The sequence below is a fragment of the Sceloporus occidentalis genome, unplaced genomic scaffold, assembly GCF_023333645.1.
Source record: "Sceloporus occidentalis isolate IW3139 unplaced genomic scaffold, rSceOcc1.0.p SCAF_3, whole genome shotgun sequence".
Taxonomy (NCBI): Eukaryota; Metazoa; Chordata; class Lepidosauria; order Squamata; family Phrynosomatidae; genus Sceloporus; species Sceloporus occidentalis.
The window spans coordinates 194,748,048-194,768,113 of record NW_028316983.1 but is presented as its reverse complement, the minus strand read 5'-3'; the positions used below and the strand labels follow the sequence as shown (position 1 = coordinate 194,768,113).

The 20,066-nt window shown below is 39.1% G+C and overlaps 1 protein-coding gene across 4 annotated transcripts in view; it reads right to left on the bottom strand.

The window, feature by feature from the left end:
- ASXL3 (ASXL transcriptional regulator 3) overlaps positions 1-20,066 on the bottom strand; it is a 157,228-nt gene that overhangs the window by 132,130 nt on the left and 5,032 nt on the right. The gene's annotated exons all lie outside the window — the stretch shown is intronic.

Genomic DNA, 20,066 nt, shown 5'->3' with positions numbered 1-20,066 from the left:
TAGTACAGACTGAGTCTGTACAAAATGGTGGCTCCCCTTCCACAAGGGGGCCGCCATGACGTCACGACCGCGCCGCCACTACACGGGGCGGCGCGGACGTGACGTTGGTCCGCGCCAGGGCGCCCTTTCTGCGGACCAGGAAGGAGCTCCGTTTCAGAGCTCCTTCCTGGTTTGCAGCGGCTCTTTGCTTCGCTGGGCGCAGCCTTCAGACGGCTGCGCCCAGCAAAGCAATGGAGAAAGGGGCCAAGCGGCCCCTTTCTCCTTCTGCCCACCGCCGCGGGGTGTCCTTGGGGCTTGAAGCCCCAGGGACACCCCTTTTCAGGCTGCAGGGAAGCGGCGTTTTGCTGCTTCCCTGCAGCCTGAAAAGCGGCAAATTGGGGCCTCAGTGGCTGCTGTTCTGGCAGCTGAGGCCCCGATACACCGGGGGAAGGGGTGGGTGCAGCCCGCCCAAAATGGGCGGTCTATAACCCGCCTATGTTTTTCAGATATTCCAGTGTGGGCTGGGCTTGTAACTATCATGCTGAATTCATTGTTTTTATTCATTCAACCCTTTAGACTAACTTATTGTCAGTGGAGTGGGGGGAACACTGCTTCCACACAGCAAGCGACAAGTATTTTGTGGTTCTGGACATTTTTAAATTCAGCAGACAACTGTATTCTTTGAAAATGATAAACACTTGTTTTACATCCTGCATTAAAGGTGGCACAAATAAAATATCTATAGCTTATCCTCTTACTCATGACAGAGAAGTTAAGCAGAAGATAAAAACTACAGCGATGTTTGAAGAAAGGTTGAAATGGTTGTTACAGTCCACACCTCTATCCATAAAGTAAGTAATCTACTCTGTCTCCCTATCCCCCATTTGTGATTACAGTCTCCCCTCCAAGTCCACGGTCTTAAAATCTGCGGACTTGAAAATCCGCAGAGGGGTGACCGCCATTAACCTTAGTGCACTGCCATTAACCTTAATGCCCCGCATGCACCTGCCCCATTCAAGCCTAATATATATGAGATTTGGAACTCATGGGAGGGTGTCCAGAAGGGATCCCCGCGAGTTCCAGGGGGTGACTGTAATACCATCTCTCCTCTACTTTAATGTTTCAAAAATTAGGTATTCTAAAAGCCAATTATAGCCATTCAAGTAGGGGGGAAAAACCAAAGTTCACCTAAGTGACATGGGGAGGATGATTACTGATTCCAGACAGAAAATGCAAACACATCCTATCCACAGAATGTAAGCACAATCCTAATGACCTCCAAGCTATTTTAAACCAAAGAATATTTAAGAACAAATTCCAATAGACAGAGAGACTGGTTTGCCCTATTACACTGTGGAAAGGTCTAGATTTGATGATATCCTGTATTTGAAGGTTTGTCCAATTCAAGTCCAATTTCAACTTAAAGGACTTAGGAAAAGAGGAAGTGGAGACTTTGAAGTTGCCTGTAAACATTTAGTGCCAGGACAATAGACTGAGCAGATAGACAAGTCATCTGGTCACAGTCTTCATTTTATGAAATTATAATTATTTATTAATTTAGTCATTATTTTTAAAGTTGCATGTGTATTTACATATGAAAATTGTGTGCAAATCTATGCTATTTTTTTCCTTTTTGGTGATGCAGAAGTGGAAATCACATCTTCCATGATCTCTAGTTACTCCCCAATATTATCCACCCAACTACTTAAACTTCTCTTGACGCCCCCAACCCTTGTACCAGGCAGCCAACTCACTAGATGGCCAATATATCACAAGCCATCTATCTGCATTTTTGAGATCAACTCTTTCATATGAATTCTTCACTTACAAGAACACTATTTGCAAAAACAATCAGGTTTAACTGCTGCTGCAAGGTAAATGCATGCCACTCAGTGGTCTTAATGTTGTACAAGGAGTCTACAAAACCAGCGTTCAAACCCCATTCCACCATGGACACACATTGACCATGGGAAAGGCACATTCTCTCTGCAAACCTCCTCTGAATAAATCTTGCCCAGAACACCCTGCAAAAGGGTCACAATAAGGTGGAGTTGACATGAAGGCAAATGACATCAACACAAGGAAAACAGATAGATGTCTGAAGGAAAACATCTAATAATGACAAAGGGCCAGCACTGAATCCCAGTTCAGTTTGTACTTTGTATTATTTGCAAAGTTTCAGAGGTAGTATGATGCTGTATAGAGGCAGTATGACTATATTGCTGGGGAGCACGAATGGGAAGGTGCTATTGTACTTGTGTCTATATTGCTGTCTGTCTGTAAGAAACTAGGGGACTCAACAGACTGCCCCAAGGGGCAACCTGCAACTGCCCCTTTTAGCGCTGAATCAGTGCTGTAAAAACTACATGCCGCAACCCCGATCTCGCCTTTCCAGGGCTCCTTTTTGTGTCCCAGAAAGGGCACCATCGCCACCAACACATGGCTTTTTCATGCTCCTTGGGCACTGTATTGTGTAGATGCAGCGCCAGAAGAATTAATGAATTTTATTAAGGGCAATGACCAGTAGAGAGCACCATGATGCCACGCACAGTGTCATGCCAGCCTGGGAGTGGAGTCGGTGTGTGCCATGTGGACACCACAATCCGATTCTGCCCCCAGGCCGGCCTTAATGGCCAGTCTGTACAGCCCGTATTTGACTGCTGTGTGAAGAGAATGCTGGACTAGATAGGCTTTTAGTCTGATCCAACATGGGTGTTCTTAGATTCTTTTGTTAGTTCATTCAGTGTTACTGCATTATACTGGAGTATATTTCACTCTTCAGAATATTATTCCTATTTGTGCACAATAATTTGCAAGCTATAGCCATGCAGCATCTCAGAGTTAAAACACTACAGTTCTAACTTAGAATATGAAGGAAGTGCAGATTCCAAATTTGGAACTGCTTTTAGGCTAGTTTCGGCTTTTATAAACGAAGCACTTCCAACTGGAACATTCTTTTGCATAAGGAGGGGAAAAAGCCATATTGGAAAGGCTCTTTCCCCCTGTACATGTATTATTGCCAGTCCTCATAGATATTTGTTCAAGCCAATGATTTGTTCCAGGAAGCCAAGTTCCAATGCATGAAGAAAGATCCCCCTATCCAAAATAGTTTTGCATCCGTTTTAGTTTAAGAAAGCAAGTGTGGTATACTTCTTTGGGCTTTTTGGAACACAGAAATTAGCCTTCTGTTGAAATCAATTCCCTTACAAGACATTCAGCATACATTTTCACTCCATTCAGAGTATTTAAATGCTACCTTTTCTTTGTTATTATTGTTTTATTGCTAGTTTTAAATATTTTAACTAGTAACTTCCCTCAAAATACAGTAAATTAAAGGGCAGTGTATAAAAATAAAATTTAAAAACCCAGAAAAATCTTGACTTGAGGCAAATCAATACAAAGTATCTACTTGACTGTTATGCTATATAGATCCAAATGCTTGATCACACAGTCATCAAATCTGATCCATGTTGCATGGAACTTGGGATAAAACACCAAATATTAAGGACTGTAGGTATTATCAGTTGAACCTTTCTTTTATTCAACTCATAAGCAAAACCATCTATGGCCCAAAACACATGAGCCAAATAAAGTGGCTTTTAGCCACTTTGGAGGCATGACATTTACACAACGCACACCCCCAAAGTGGCTGGAAGCCACTCCAAGACTGCACTCTGGCCCAAAGGACCAGATTAAAAAGGAGTTGATTAAAATTGACTCCTGGCAGTAAGGTGTGAGACGTATGGCAGCAGCCCTCTTCGAAAGTGGGTTGTGAGGTTGTTGCGGTCCCGGCCAGGAGGCCAGAAGCAGCTCTTTATTGGCTGTCTGCTTCACCCCTATATCAATCCAGGCAATGCTGGGTAAATTTGCTAATGGTTATATTCATAAACTACAGTTTCTGGAAATGCTTTATCAGGACTACATAACTTTCCCAAACTTTCATGCATACAGTTTGATCAGGAAAACAAAACACACTATTGCATAATTTATTTGCTACACTTTTAAATCACACAATAACATGATCCCTTGGGCAGTATACAATGCAATATGGCTGAAATCCAGCTACAGTAGACCCACTGAATTAATGGGCACTTGAAAAATGAACATGAATGTAAGTTTCACTGACTCAATGAGTCTTTTGTAGTTCAGAGTAACAATTGCATTACGATTTACTGTATGTCTCTGTCTATAACAACCAGAACAATCATAATAATTATTATAATGATTATAATTATTATAAATAATAATGAAATGAAGACAAAATCAGCAACGTAGAATAAAGAAACTGTATCACAAGAAACTAAAGTAAAAGTAACAGCAAAGTAGAAGAGATCCGAAAGCACTAGAACAGTTCTTAAGACCATAAGGCAGATACTGGACAACCCTTTCTTCAGAGGGCATTGTACAAACAGGATGCAATCACTGAAAAAGCCTTTTCACCTGAAGCTACCTGCCTCATTTTATTTGGCTCCTGGAAGAGGACCCCAGAGGATGCTATTAAGAGAGGAGAAGCCCTTGCAGAAAATCTGGTCCCAAACTATTTATGGTTTTGAATCTGAACACCAGTACTTTTGAACTGGGCCTAGAAATATACTGGCAGTCAGTACAAAGTGGCAAAGTACTGGCATTGTATAAATGTACCAACGAGTTCAAGTAAGCAATCTGATTGCATATTTTGAAGTTTCTGGACTTCGAAGGCAGCCTCATAAGAGGAAGTTGCCAGCATAATAGCTGCAAGCTATCCAAATGTCCAGATAGGTCGGTAGTTAATAAAGGATACTCAGTCTTAACCACCAATACCACGTACACCTCTAGTAATAACGGATCTAAGAGCACATTAGATCTACAAACCTTTAGAAAATGGTGAGAACGCTCCAGATAATACTGGACTGCAATGTTCAGCATTCCTCACCACTGAGTATGCCACCAAAGCTACTGAGACTTCCTGTCCAATAGTATTTTGAGGATCCTAGTATTCCCTCTTCTGCTTTAGGAGGAATGCACATACTCCAAAACAGATTGGATGCCAAGAGCATAAACTGCTCATAATAAGTACCTTCATCCTGCCTAGATTGAGTCCCAGTTTATTGGCCCTTATCCACTCTCAACCCAAACACTAGTGAAAGCTGTACAGTGTAAAAAAACAATTATTCTCAGTCATTTCTTATTAGCACAAAATGAAAAATATTTGACGGTTTTCCTTTGTAAAAAAAGGAGCAATATCTATAGATCCACAGAGGGTCTACATATATTCAACCTAGACAATGAAAAAATCAAAATACCCCTGTCCCTCCACATTTGTGGCTTTGACTTTTGCGGACTTGATTATTCACATTTTATTAATATGTTCTCTCTAGGAATATTTAGGTCTTCCAGTGCAACTCTATGGTCAACTTTAACCAACAGTCACACTGAAGGACCTAGAGATTCCTAGAGAAAACACTCCACTAGGCATGGTCAATGTCTGGCAGATATTGACCACAGAAGTGCACTAGAGGATCGAGAGATTACTAGAGAGGTGTTCTCTCAGTTAAAAACATAGTATTTTGTTATTTGCAGTTTTTCCACATTCAGTGCCCCTAATCGCAGCAAATGTGGAGGGAAGTGTGTAGTTAGATTTCTCATACTTTTGATCAAACATTGATCAGAACGGTGGTTGAGGTCAAGAAATAAGAAGACTAGGAATGGGAAGGGCACTATGAAAGAACTAGACAAGATCTGAAGATACAAGATTGGAGATTTATTTCTTAATATTAAATTGTTAATACTTAAGGAAACTTTAATGGAGTCTAGACTTTGTCTAACAAAAAGGTATAAAATGTTAGAAACAGGATATTCCATATATTCTATGTCTGTGAGGAACAGCTGGTTGGATATTTCTGTGTATGTATGAGGTATTGTATTCTGCTTTTTTTCTATACCTTATTTGCTATTACATATAAAATGTATGTTGGACTCTAAATATAGGAATGAAGTTCTGTCATCTTGGCCTCAGAGGGAGCGATCAGGCAGACCCAGCAACATCAGGGACTGCCTGAAGGAAGAGGCTCCTCCCTCTTTCAACTGTCATCTTGGCCTCAGAGGGAGCGATCAGGCAGACCCAGCAACATCTTGGACTGCCTGAAGGAAGAGGCTCCTCCCTCTTTCAACTGTCATCTTGGCCTCAGAGGGAGCGATCAGGCAGACCCAGCAACATCAGGGACAGCCTGAAGGACGAGACTTCTCCCTCCTTTAACTGTCACCTTGTATTGTATTGCAATTTTTACTGTACACTGCTATGATCATTGCGGAATAGCGGTCTATAAATAAAACATATTATTATTATTATTAAGTACATTGGTTTTGCCCATGGATATAAAAGAAGTTGGTAGGCTGTTGTTTCTTTGCTAGGCTAATTTGAGAGACACACTCTAGTCTAGTCTTGTTGCTTTGCAAACCAACAATAAAAACATGTTCTTGTTTTAATCCTCTAACTCTTGTTTGGACATTTGGTATTTCCTGACCAAAAGGGAATATTTGCCTTTTTTCTAGTCGGTAACAGATCTGAAAGAGTAAAGATTTGCAACTGAGTACTAAAGTTAATATCATCCAAACCATTATAGTCCCCATCACTATGTACAGATGAAAGAGCTGGATGGTGAAGACAGTGGACGAGAAGAAAATCCACCCATTTGAGCTGTGGTACTGGAGAAGAGTGCTGAGGATACCATGGACAGCCAAAAAGACAAACCAATGGGTCCTAGAACAGATCAAGCCTGAACTCTCCCTGGAAGCCAAGATGATCAAATTGAAGCTGTCGTACTTTGGCTACATCATGAGAAAAAACTTAATAATTAGACGTCAGAAAGAGAGGAAGACCACACACCAGATGGTTAGACTCAGTCAGGGAAGACACAGGCCTGGGCCTACAGGACCTGAGCAGAGAGGCTGTGGATCTTACATCAACAGAGTTGCCATAAGTTGGAGCTGACTCAAGGGCAGTTAACAACAAACAACAACATTCAGTGAAATATAAATTAAAAAACTTAAATACAGTGACCTAGGTGGGGAAAAAAGGGCATACAAACCCGATGCAACTAGTTTCAGGTGATGAAGGAATGTTAGGACCTGGGCATTCCTTGAATACCATCCTGGGAGAAAAGCAACATATAAATTCAATCAATAAAATAAAATAAAGTAGTCACTTGGATGCTAACCATTTACTTGATAAAGCCCCTCTTTCTTCAAGGCAATTTACTCCCATGTATGTATTTTTTAACATAACAGTCTCAATATTTGTGGAGTGGAAAATATGTAAACTTAGAACCCTTTATACCATTTTATTTTATAAAGTTGTTATTAAATAAAAGCTTGCTATTAATTCTTTTGTCAGAATAGTTTTTCTAGTCCGGGTCTATTTTAATTCACAAAACACAGCATGTTATGCATTACAATCAGTACTACTATGTACTGCTAGTGAACTGTGAAGAATGGAATTTGAAACACTCATATCCAAGTCATTGTTTGTTGTCCATATGAGAGCATAATTTAAGTATGATAACAGGAGAAGGTAAACTGAAACAAAGAGAACAAAGATGATTCCTTGCTTCCTGGTACCAATGTAAAAGTGTTTCATTTTTCATTTCCCTTGCATTGGCTAATATCTCTGGGAATCATAAATGGAAAAAAGTAGAAACTGCCTACAGCTGTAGAGTCAGTGCCGATCCATTTGCCAATTCTATTAAACTGGAAGTGACTTCTGATTTTAAACTGGAAGTGAATTCAGATTTCTGATTTCAGTCCATATGGTAGGGATGACTACTAGATGGTTATTTCAAGGTGTAGGCCTAGCAGCTGCTTGGGCTGTGTGTGAAGACTCTGGATCCTCAGTCAGGGTACAAGGAGTAGGGGTACTTATAATCATTATTTCCCCATATCCCTTTTGCCTGATCCAAGCATCCTTCTAGGAAGATAAAACAAGATGGCATTCTCTCTTTGGCCAGCCTTTCTTGATAGCTTCCTCGTGATTACCATTACACTTTACAAAAGCGTTCTCTGCATGAATTTGTCCCCCGTTTTAAAGCTGAAGAAGGATGAAAAGAAAACTGTGTAAAATGAAATGTATCATCTAAGATTAGAAGTGGCCCTGTTTTCTACAAATACATTATAAACACTAAAAGCAATTCACAAAAACTAGACCATGTGAATACAGTAACACCAGAACAGCCACAATATATTATAATAGCACTACAACATACCATTCACAGTTCAATGTTCAGTAAAAGCATTTCAAAAAATGAAAACACCCCAATGCATCAATTAAGTATATCCAGTAGTAGTGGCTCAGCATTATAACCACATTAAGCAATTTACTCAGCAATTCATGTAAGAAACCTAGGCTAAATAAAGTAGCAGGGGAAAAAAGAAGAGACAAAGTAACAAAACTGAATTAGCAGCTGCCCCCAAACAAACTAGACAAAGTACATTATTTTTCTATACACAAACAACACAACCAAAATGTCTAATGTTAGGCAAGCCACCTCCAATTCAGCACTAAAAGAGAGGGCATAACCATCATAAGGCACTTCAGGCAACCCACCTTCCCATGACAGAAACAGATGCTCTTGAAACTACATCTTAAACCAATAATTCATCTACTATATGAAGATCTCAAATGAGGGGCTAAAATCTTCATGTAGAAGCAGAAAATAAGATAGTATTAAAATGAACAAACAAAACCTCCTTGCTACCAAATGGCAAGGATGTGTGTGTTTTTGTTTGTCTGAAGAGGTTTTGCAAAATTGGAAACTGTGATAATGGTTGCCTTGTTGCAAAAACGATTAAAAATTAATACCATGGAATGGGTTATTTGTGTCTTTGCAGTCACTCAGCATGGTCACCATTCTCTTTAAACAGCCTCATTTATATACCGCTTCATACTGAACTAATAGTGTCTAAGCGGTTTACAACTGTAAGCTAATTGCCCCCAACAATCTGGGTACTCATTTTAGCAACCTCGGAAGGATGCCTGAGTCGAGCTTGAGCCCTTTTGCTGGTATTGAACTCGCAACCTTATGGTTTTGAGTGAGTGGCTGCAGTACAAGCATTAAACCACTGCGCCACCAGGCTCATAAAAAAACTGACACAGAAAAAGCTTAAATGTTGTGTACAGTTGGCCCTCCACATTTGCAGCTTTTACTTTTGCTGGTTTATTTGCAGATTTAATAATAATAATAATAATAATAACAATAGGATTTATTTATATGCCACCCAATCACTGGCAATCCGGGTGGCTTACAACAGAGAGGATAATAGACGGTTTGATTAAAAGATTTGATTAATATGTTCTCTCCACGAATCTAGATCCTCCAGCACAACTCTGTCAGAGGCTGACCACAAACTTGTGCTGCAGGACCACGAGATTCCTAGAGAAAACATTTTTCTAGGCATTTGTAGGTCCTCCAGCATGATTCTATAGTCAGCTCCTGGCAGATGTTGACCACAAAGTTGCACTGGAGGACCTAGAGATTCCTAGATAAGTGTTGTCTCAGGGGGAAAATGTTTTTTTTTTATTTGTGGTTTTTCCACTTTCACCGGGTTCTGTGCCCCTAACCCCAGTGAATGTGGAGAGACCACTGTAGATACATTTTGCACAAAATTCAGAATGCACAGTGAAATAACAAACAAACAACAAAAACAGCCCTGTCTGGGGGCCCTGTGCATACTGAAAGCAAGATCTCTTGTCTGACCTGGGGAATTCCTGATAGGAAATTTAAACATATTGGTCTTTTGTTGTTGTTATTGTTGTTACAACTATTCAGGTATAAAGCTGGAACAACAGGGCATGCTAAACCTTTGTCTATGATGTGACCACTTCCTTCTTACATAGATTTTTTTTAAAAATAAAATAAAATTAAGAAGTGGTTAAAGTTCAAACTATTTATGTCCCCTTCCCCAGTCTCCTGAAAACAGCAGTCCTTTCTATTCTCTTAGAAATCTACCACATCATTTCACTGTGTGTATAGACAAGGTCATGGTCCTTGAAGAGGGGGAGTTATGCAAATTGAGCATGCTTTCTGTGGCTTCCTAACGTCCTGTGGACCTCTCTTGTGTGACAAACATGTGGGTTTCATCTGCAGCCAGATGTGTTGAGTTGAGGCTGCTCCATGGTTTCCAGTCACTACAAAAGCCTTACCCTCTAAAAAGCCTCGGCAGCAGAAGCCTACTATTTTCTTCACTCCACAGTGTCCTAGAGGGTCTGATCACTACTTCTTTTGCCCTGAAGACATAACAGTGTTGAATTGTTGGTCATTAAGTCGTAGAACTGTAACACTGCATTGCCAGGCAATTATTTTTGTTTGCTGACACAGACCAAATCTTTTGCTTAAAGTGTTCAGAAACTAAATATGACATGGCAGGGCTCTGAACTAGAGGCATGAGCAGCAGGAACACTACAGACACACACACATGCTTTTGTTAGCTGTCAGTGGTATTTTTGCTACATTTCTTAAATATATAATGGCTAGTGTCACAACAAAGATCAGCCATCATGTTATGACATTTATCTTCATAAATGAGGAGAGGAAGGGCATCTGCAAGTTATTCCATCCCTTGCTATGAGACGATTAATGTCATAGGAGATAAATCAGCATCCGTAGTACGTGAAATAAGATACAGAAGCCAAAGAATGAGGACTCTCTTTAAGTGGCTTTGTGTGGCAAACCAGTGTATTATGCACAAATGTACAGCTCTGAGCTATGCTTAGATGTTCTCAAACAGGAATAGCTTTTACATAGTAAGGTATAGTGGTTTTGCCTCATACATTCAACTCAGTTCTTCGCCACTTCATCATTTATTGTAAACTTCATACTGTATTACCTGTTACAGGAAGGAAGACCATCAAAACAAGCCTGAATGCTGTAAGGGTTTGAATGTTGGTTGAGGATTACAGGAGACAAATGTTTGAATCTTGTCTCAGATAAGGAAGCCTTGGGCAAGTCACACTCTTTTAGCCTTTGAAGAAGGTAAGGGCAAATCTCCTCTGAATAAATTGTGTTAAGAAAACCTTACTTATCTCCATAAATCTCCATAAATTGAAATCAGATCTGTTTTAATTAATTAATCAGTGTATATCCCACCTTTCTCCCAGAAAAGAACTCAAGGTGTCTTGAAGGAAGATAACAATAACAAAGACCATCAAGTATGCAAAGAGATCATGTAGCACCTTTGAGACGTGCAAAAATAATTCTAGAAATACTATCGAGATAAATCAAGATAAATAATCCTAAACAGGATGCAGGAGCCTTAAACACCTCCAAAGAGCCTTAATAACCTCCAAAGATTTATCTGTACCATGACAACCTCTTCATATAGAATGCGGTGTTGCAATAATTGCATGTTTGGGGAAAAGACACACTTGTGGCCAGATCTTAAGTCCTCTTGTGGATGAACATGAATGCTTAAGAAGGTTGAAGAGTAGTTGTGGTGTAAAAGAACTAAAGAACTGCACAGTCTCCGAACGGCCATATTATTCCATACAAGCCTCCCCGGTCTTTGATATCTTCTTGTTAGGCAATTCTCTCAGTACCACCATGCTACATTCACTCTGCAAAAATAATCCAGGTTATGCCACTTCTAACTTCATTGCTATGAAATTCTGGAATCTGTAGTTTTGTGCAATATTTAGCCTTCTCCATCAGAGAGCTCTAGTGCCGCAACAAGCTACAATTCCCAGAATTCCATAGCATGGCAGTTAAAGTGGTGTCAACTTGGATTATTTATGCAGTGTGGACGCAGCCTGAGATATAGATTTGCTGGGGACATGAGCATAGGTTGTTCTTAATTGCCATCTCTATCCTTTCAAATTCACTTCTCCAGGGAAGCTAGGCTACCCCTCCTGGCTGTGCTTCTGTCAAAAAAAAAAATATTGTTTTTATTCATATAGGCTCTGGACAATTGACTAGCTTGTTATCATAGATGAGAAGCTTTTCACAGGGATATGGTTTTCTAGTTTTTTTTTCTATTATTTTAAAAATAAACAATATTTTGCTCTGTGATTTCATTGTACTCTTATTTAATATTAATTTGACCTGCCTGGAGTCCCATATTTGGGAGCAAGATGGGGCACAAGTTCAATAAGCAAATAAACAAAAACTAAGCTAAAATAAAATAAATTATATAGAGAGGAATAATGTCAACTTTCTACTAACAGATGTTCTCACCCCAAGGGACTGTCAATGTTGTTGAACCTCAGCTCCCAGAATTCCTGACCATTGCCCACAGTGGGTGGGGATTTTGGGACTTACTTCAACAATATCTGTGGTTACTGTATTGAGAACCAAAGCAGTAGTGCAATATTGGGCAAAACCCATTTATGTTTGTTTGACCCCATAGAGTGTCCATGGAGTTGTGTTTGTTATCTTTACTTTTCAGGTGTCTATCTCCTGCCTGGAGATGAGAATGAGCCTAGCCATTTAATGAAACATCATTGTTTTGCTCTCATTCTTCTCTTATCAGGGTGCTCTCCAGTAAGCTTAAAATTGTCTGGGTGCTCTCCCTGCAGCAGCTTAAAATGAATCACTAGAGCAATGATCTTAAAAGAGTTGCATTTATAGAAGCACTTCAAAAATTCATAAAATGGAAATAGGAAAGATTGATTATTTTTTGGAAACCATCCATATACCTTCCGACTGAGTGAGAATTTGGCATGCACATGCAATTTATGAAATTTAATGTACATGTTACTTATATGTCACTATTTAGATTAACTATCTAGAAAAGAACCATACACTGCCAAAAATCAATAATTATAAAATAAGGATGGCTATTTCTCTTCAGACACATACTGTAAAAAAAGATAACACTTTCACCACCACACTATTAAAGTACAAAGATAGCCTTAACAAACAAAAGTAAGATAACCTCAAGGCAAAAAAATATAATAAAATAGTACAGTACAATAGAATATAGATCTTCCAAGTTGCCTTGATTGTGGATCAAAGAAAAAAGCCATCAAAAGCCTAACACAGCAACATTTCTACATGTGTAAAAGTAAATTAACTAAGAACAAATATGGAAATAATAGAAGGTCTGTGTTAAGCCAGCAACAAAGAAGTCCTTAATGTAGTTAAACAAAGTCAAATCAAATCCTGATTTTATAACAGCATGAAACTCTTTCACAATAGTTTAAATTCTATTTATAGTAGCAACACTTCAGATAAAAGTCAAAGGGATTAAAGTCAAAGCTGTAGCTATACATAAGCTGTGATTCTGATTTTTGGTGTCATTTGTGGCCTTCGCATAAGAAGCATGAAATATTCCTTAACTGCTGTATGAGATAGTTCAGTTGTACTGTCTCAGCAATGCAGAGAAGAGAAGGAATTGCCTTTGAGTTTGAACAGCAAGATATATTAACTTACACATATGTAGATTAATAACACGCACAAAATACAATTAATATAATTTTAAACTGACAATCAAGCATAAAGGATAGTTTAAAATGACAGGATTCACAGCTAGGCAATAACGTTACTAAATCTGACTGAATATACACAAAATTAAGGATGAGCATTCAAGATCTCTAGATCACGTAAGATGTTACAAACAGAGGGTAGGGCAGGAGAAGAGAAAAAACATCTGCCTTGGGATCACATTCACATTGTGCATAGTCAGAATTTTAAGATGGAGCAAAAGAAGAAGGGTTGCATTAGGTTCTACCAGGTGCCAGGCAAGTTTGAGGTTACAGCAGCATACTATCTACTATAATGTAAAGAATGCCACTTATGGCCTAAGGAAGTACCGTCGGCTCTCCATATCCATGGATTCTGTATCCACAGATTCAACTATCCATGGTTTGAAAATATTTAAAAATATATATAAATCCCAAAAAGCAAACCTAATTTTGCCATTTTTATAAGGGACACCATTTTGCTGTATTTAGTGGGACTTGAACACCCACGGATTTTGGTATCGGGGGGGGGGGGGGGAGCTGGAACCAAACCCCACTAGATACCAAGGGCCATTGTATTACTGCTGGTGTGTACACTCAGATTTGCTTGTAGCAAACTGAGGGCAACATATTATCTTTGGGAGTAACAACGATATAACAATATTATTTTGTTAATAAAATAATGACTGGTGCTTTTGATTGCATTTATTTGTTATTTCTAAAACTTGGCTTTTAGGGGCCATTTGGACATGGTTTGGGAACAATGTTGGCCATTCATGCATTTGAGGGCAATTAAAAACCAAAAAATATGTTAACTGAATTAACTAACATCACTTGTTAACAATGAGTATTAAGAAATGTTAATGAGTAACTCACAACAATAACAACACACAAATAGTGAATATATTTCCAAAAATATTATTTCAATCTGTGTAAAAACTTTAATTTTATTGACTGATTTATGTTGCTCAACACTTGGTAGGAGAGGGAAAAGGGCAATGGGACATGAAGAGGCAAGAGTGTTGGGGCAATTATATGGAATTCTTGATATGAAGTGAAAAGTGCAAAAAGTAAGAAATTTAAATATGGATCAAGAGGTTTCTGGTTGTGTGCCAAGTGGCTCAGTCAAACCCATGATGTTACAGAGAAGGCTAGTAGCACAGATGTCTGTAGCATGGTGAATCTGGTTGCAGATTTAATGTGGACCCATTTTTGGGGATGAGATTCAGCACCTTGGATAGCACTGTTAAAATCTGGATGACAATCCAGAGTGGATTCCCTGCCCCAATGGCACTGGAAACACTAGCATGGCACAGGAAACACTAGTTTCTACTGCTCCAAGAGTTGGCACAAGTCAGTTGTCTGCTCACCTGACACTCATTTATGTCTTCCTGACATTTGGCAAAGACCATTTTTAAAATTTTCTTAGGCATTTCAACTTCCTGTGGAATTATTTTTATGTTTCCATTGTAATCTTTTTTTTAAAAAAAATGGATTGTTTTTATCTGTTTTGATTTATCAACATGCATGTTTTATTTAATTTATTATCATTCTGAATGACAGCCACTCGGGAAGCAGTTGTTTAGAAATGTAGGATAAAAATCCATAAAACAAATGAATAATAAAGGTGTTGAAAACAGCTACTTGTGCTGATCAGACATCAAAGAGATGCTGAATATAATAACTTCATCTATAAATGCCTCGATAGTAGCTGCTGCTGTCATCAGGTTCTCCACAACGCAGCAACCACCACAGGCAATTTCAAATGTACTGGGCTTATTCTTAGTTGAGAAGGTCAAATAGCTAATGATGGTATGATATTTACATGCAGTTTTGTTGTGGTTTACTAGTACCTTTAATATTAATATTAACTCTATAGATTTTGACCTACAAAGCCATAGTTGCCTAAGGGATTCCAGGAGCTCTAAAAGACCAGTTGCCTTTTCCTATATGAAGCTGGGCATCAACTTATATAATCCTTCAAGACCCCACTGTAATGTTTGAAGAAACTACAACTACTGACATTGCAGGGTAAAGACCAAAATTTGCCATCATAATGATTCCAGATGTTCACAACTGCCTGAGTTCAGCTATTGAGCATAATGACCGGGGCTGATATGAGTTATATTTGGCAGAACAGATTGAAGAAGAAAGGTATATTCACATCCTTTCTACCAGTAGCATGCAACTTCAAACCTCATTTCCTAATTGTGCCCCTGTCCTCCTTGCACCTTGGTACCATCTTTATTTTTACCATTCTCTGCTTTCTCTTGGTTTTATAATTCTTTGCTTTGGATTTCTGTAACGCACTCTACATGGGGCAACCCTTGTACCAAACCCGGAAGCTTCAATTAGTGCAGAATATGGCAGCAAGGCTAGTCACTGGATGCCCCAGGACTAGCCACATAACACCTATTCTGCAAGATCTTCATTGGCTGCCCATTCGCTTCCGAGCCCAATACAAGGTGTTGGTTATTACCTATAAAGCCCTAAATGGCTTGGGCCCAGGGTACTTGGGGGACCGCCTCTCCCCATATAATCCGCCCCGCGCTCTCAGATCGGCCGGGAAGCAATTGTTGAGGGTTCTTGATACGAAGTACACTGTGACTGCACAGAGGGCGTTTTTCAACTCTGCCCCGCAGCTTTGGAACTCTCTTCCCGGCGAGCTCCGCTCGGTTACCTCCCTTGACCTGTTAAGGAAGAAGCTGAAGACCTACCTCTTCCAACAGGCTTTCCCCTAGGCGTTGTGATATCTGCTCTCTCCCCGTTACACTAGCACTTTTAAGCTAGTTATTGTTGTGGTTTTTAATGTTTGATGTATTTGTTTTAAATTTTATAATGTAGATACTGTTGCAAATTGTACATTGTTTAGTACCTCTGTTGTAACCCGCTTTGATCTCCTTGGAAAAGTGGGCTATAAATAAACAGTATTATTATTATTATTATTAAACCCTTGATCCATCCTGCTCTGAACTGTTTACACTGAGTGTTGGGAGTCACAAGGAAAATGTACAGTGTGGGTTTTAATAGTAACCAGGCATAAAAGGGTTACTGAGAGCCATAATGATTAGGCATTTATAAGGGACATCAAAAAGATAGTCAACAAGTGCTGTAAAGTACTGTAGGATGCTGCCAGTCTGAAAAGTCACTCAGGAGGGTGGCCAGGTTCTTTGTGACACCAGAGAGAGAGGCAAGGCCTCACGGAGCCTTTGCCAGAGTAGTGACGAGCATTTTATCTCAGAGGGGGTTGCTACTAGTGTGGATGGTGGATGGTGCCGATGTATATATTGTTGTACTCAGTGGAACTTCTTCTAAGAATAAAAGCCTCATCTGAGAGAAGTGTACAGTGTCTCTTTGCTCATTGAGAAAGGGAGAGGTGTTTCTCCAGTTCAGAAGCTGCTGACTACAGTCACGAAGGTGAAAAATCTGGTGCCAAACGTTGACTTGTTGCCTCACTCGCTGCGCAACATCAAAAGCGTTTTAACAGGCACTGGCTATCCACGATTTCAGAGAAGGGTCTTTCCTAGTCTTACCTGAAGAATCTGTGCACTGAGCCAGGGATCTTCTGCATGTAAAGCATGGGCTCTAGCATTGATCTACAGCTTTTCCCCAAAGTTAGTACTTTCTAAAGACAAGATGGTCTTGTCGAACTGACTTGGTTTCTTATGTTAGTACTATAACTCCTGCCTTAGCTCTGGTATATATACATTCAAAAGAAAGCCATAAAGACTAAGCCTGCATCTGCACTGTGAAAATAATGCAGTTTGACACTACTTTGACTCAATGCTCTGGAATCCTGGTTTTGTAGTTTGTTGTGGCACCAGAGCTGTGAATATCTCACAAAACTACAGATCCCACAATTCCACAGCACTGAGCTAGGGCAGTTAAAGTGCTGTCAAACTGCATTATTTCTATAATGCAGATTAGACCTAAGCCTACTTTGCAGGGCACTAGAATCCTATATCAGGGAAGAATACAAGAAAGAGAATAAAAGGAAGAGATCTATTAGTCACTGGGAACTGTGGAGCAAAAAAGACATCAGACTGCACACAGAAAAATTAGATTAATGTTCAGCAGCTGCCCGCTTTTGTCGTAGATCCTGCAGAAAAAAATATTGTATAACATTTAAAGATGTATTAAAATACACATGTCAAAAGCATACTTATACTTGCTCTGACAAGTATAAGTATTATTTTTACTACCTGATCCCTTTAACATTCTAGTAAGTGTGGGCAGCTTTCAATGGAAAAGAAAAGACTTTGAGTTAGAGACAGAAAGAGGGAGGGAGGGAGCAAGGGAGAGAGGATGAAGTAGACAAGAGTATTTTAATTTGGCTGATAGTCTGCACTATCGATGACTTGTACTGTAATTCAGTACTCATATAATCTGGTAGTGCATGCATTGATCACAGGAGTCGTTGCTTAAAAACATATCAGTCTCCAAGCTGTTTTCTTGTCACCAGAATAGAAATTGTTTCAATAGGTCCTGAAATAAATTATTGATGAACCTCTAGAGAGAAAAATAACAAACCACCAGACACATACCACAAGCACTTTATAGAGTGATTTAAACTCAGAATATGGTAGATTGCTCCCCAATACAACTACAAAACTAGACCCAATGGTAGCAGTGTTATATACCACTGCTTCTAAGGTGATCAGATGTGGGAGATCAGGAATTATTTTGTCTCATTGTGCTAGGGATCAGCATCATATTTGTGCCCAGGGGCTACAACTGGGTTTTCTTTCTCTGGGAAACTCACCAGGGACCAACAACTAATGCCAGGGAATGGCACCAGTTCAGGGACCACCACTTTGAGTACCACTGCTATCTGCCATCCCTATCATATTGTCAAAATGATTAAATATAAAGGATCCTATCTTGTGCTGGGGAGGGGAAAACGAGTCTAGTTAAACTTCATGTACACCCTTGATGTCTAGATGTCCACATTGCATTCTCTCTTATTTGGTGTCACTGTGTGTCTTCAAACCATTTCTGACTTAGGGCAACCCAAAGTGAAGTCTATCAGGCTTTTTTCTGGGGCTGCGAGTGTGTGATTCACTGAAGGCCACCCAGTGGGTTTCCATGGCGGAATGGGGAATCAAACCCTGATCTCCAGAGTCATAGTCCAATGTTCAAACCACCACACCACACTGGTTCTCATTCTCTCTTATATTGTATATCAAAAAAGTATATGGGGATATAGGTCTGCTGGATGTTTTATTGCAGGACTGTACAATGCAGACAAATTATGAACTGAATGAAACCAATCTTCCAGACCTGACTGGCAACCAAGTTCCTACTTCTGCATAAGCACATCCCAGTTCTTCTACTCATGAGCCCTTCAATGGAAACTGCAGGGACTGTAAGTGAATTTCACAAATATCAAACATGTGTTCTGCCACTAAATTATAGCATTACCTCTGGCTTCACTAGGCAACCTCTTTTAGCAATGCCAGTCTGTAAGAAAACCACTAGTCCTTTAGCTATAGCACAATATACAATTTGGATGAGGTCTTGCACTTTCAGAGTTTAAAAACTAGAACATTAAAGGGGGAACACATCCCCAGCAAAGGGGAGCTGTGGCACACAAACTATTTTGCATATTATTTTTTTCAGGCAAAGGTCAGAAGCCTTCCCTAAAATCATAGAATCATTGCTGGAGGAGACCACAAGAGACTATCCTCCAGCCCCCTGCCATGCAGGAATACACAATCTCTGTACTTAGGGTTGCCATAAGTCAGGATCTCCAAACCGGGACAAATGTAGGACAAATGTAGGGCAACATTTTCAAATGTAGGACACATTTTTTTAAAATGGAGGACATGCAAAAAATTGAGGGTTTTTTTTTAAATGTTAATATAAATGCATGTTTTTTAGGCATGATCAAAATGGAGGACGTTTTGGCATTATTCCTAGACAGATGGCAGAAATGTACTTGCCCTCGTGTTCAACTTTACTTCTCAGAAGTGTACTTGGGCAAGGGACTGTGGTTTTTCTTCACCGCGCATGAGTTTGTAAAAATCACAGCAAGTTACATTGGCCGTGCTTCAGAGGCTTGTTGATATCAATATCACCATCATCATCATCATCATCATCATCATCACCACTATAATTGTCCAGGAAAGGCAGACTTGTTAGCATTCAAAGCGCCATAAATACGCAAAAAATGCACTTGCATATATTTAATAATAAAAAATAATGAAAAATAAAAATAAAAAACAAGGCAGGGGTGTATATATTTAATAATAAAAATTAATGTAATAAAATAAAAAACAAGCAATAATAAAAATTAATGAAATAAAACAAAACAAGCAATAATAAAAAATTAATGAAATAAAATAAAGACAAGCAATAATAAAAATTAATGAAATAAAATAAAACAAGCAATAAAAATTAATAAAATGAAGACAAGCAACAATAAAAATTAATGAAATAAAATAAAACAAGCAATAATAAAAATTAATAAAATAAAGACAAGCAATAATAAAAATTAATAAAATAAAATAAAACAAGCAATAATTAAAAATTAATAAAATAAAATAAAATAAGTATTTTATATTTTTTTAAAATAATTTAAAAACCCCCAAAAAACAAGGCAGACCTAATGGCCACTGACTCAGCTTTCCTCCTCCTCCTCCTCTGCCCCAATTCTGCCCTT